We start from the raw sequence: 1219 nt of genomic DNA, 5'->3' as shown, positions 1-1219 counted from the left end.
ACTACTGGCAGGATCAACCAGGTAGCCGAGCTCTGAGGGGTAGACTCTTGGAGTCAGGCTCCGTGAGCTAATGGGAACGCTCGTTGCTGCTGCTGCTACCGCAGCGCTTCTCCGCCGCCGGAGAAGACCTCGCAGACAACATTGGATGGAGCTTAGGGCAGGGGGGCAAGAAAGATGCTCTCGGTCCCTTCCAAGGACCCGAAAAAGCCTTCCCTTCCCCTCCCTCTCGCAGTCGCTGGCTTTCCCCACTCAGTTCAGCCAAGAAGTGGCGCTCGACTCTCACCTCCATCAGCACCTCCGAAGCTCGGACAGCTCCTGTAGGCTGCGCATAGAAGGAAAGCATTGGACGCTCAACTTCAGCACCTCGAGTGTCGGACAGCTCCACCACCACCTCTCCACACTGTTAAGCGAGAGAGACGATAGGAGCCGTCGCGACGTACCCATGCAGCGCCGCCCGCCAACGCACAGAGGAGCGGAGGGGATCGGGCGCCAGGTCCGGGGGAAGGCTGGGAGGGAAGCTACGGCGCTGCTACCCAGCTTTCAACCCTGCGGGACCGGTGCTCCGCTCCTATCGCTCCGGCGAACAGGGTCCGCTACGCTTTCAACACCAGCGCCCGGCAGAGGGCTTGGAGAAGGCTCGCGCGGATCCTCGGTTCGGATCGCCTGGCTTCGCGGGAGCGGCCTTCGGCTAGGGCCGACGACGGCCGGACCGAGCAGATTTGGACCGGGGTGCGGGGCGAGTACCTGCCTCTCTCACGAAGGGAGTGTCACCGGTAAGAAGCCTCTTCCCACGTCTGCTTGCCGACTTACGCTCGCCCCGACGAGAGGCCCAACCGAAAGAGTGGAAAGGGGCAGAGATTTCCAGGGTCGCCCCACCAGGGATGCAATACCCCAGTGCAGACAGTCGGCCCTGCCCCGAACCTACTCGGTGGTTTGAAGGTTAACCTCTTGGGGAAAAGCAGCGATTCGCCTCGCGGTGCGTGCCTCCGCGGATCTAAACCCCCTCGATCGATGTGGGGCCAGAGGACCCCTTTTCCCCGTACGAAACTGTCAGCTCACCATGGGCTCGACGTCCGTGGGTCGGGGAGTTGAGCGCTTACGCGCGGCGGGACCTTATAACCTGCAGCGGCTGAGGAGCGAAGATTTCCAGGGTGGGCCCCCGGGGATGCCATACCCCGAGCAGCCTGTCGGCCCCGCTCCTAGCACGCTGGCAAGCAAT

At 63.3% G+C, this 1219-nt stretch overlaps 1 non-coding gene across 1 annotated transcript in view; it reads right to left on the bottom strand.

Annotated features, from left to right (window-relative positions):
* The window catches only part of LOC140112244 (18S ribosomal RNA), a 1884-nt gene extending 1860 nt beyond the window's left edge, over positions 1–24 (bottom strand). Inside the window, exon 1 of the ribosomal RNA XR_011852547.1 lies at positions 1–24. This exon is cut by the window's left edge and continues 1860 nt beyond it. This is a non-coding gene — a ribosomal RNA (18S ribosomal RNA).
* Between the last annotated feature and the right edge of the window lie 1195 nt (positions 25–1219).

The sequence above is a fragment of the Engystomops pustulosus genome, unplaced genomic scaffold (assembly GCF_040894005.1).
Source record: "Engystomops pustulosus unplaced genomic scaffold, aEngPut4.maternal MAT_SCAFFOLD_661, whole genome shotgun sequence".
Lineage (NCBI taxonomy): Eukaryota > Metazoa > Chordata > Amphibia > Anura > Leptodactylidae > Engystomops > Engystomops pustulosus.
Note: the sequence above shows the minus strand (reverse complement) of the source record. Positions and strands in the feature narration are given on the sequence as shown.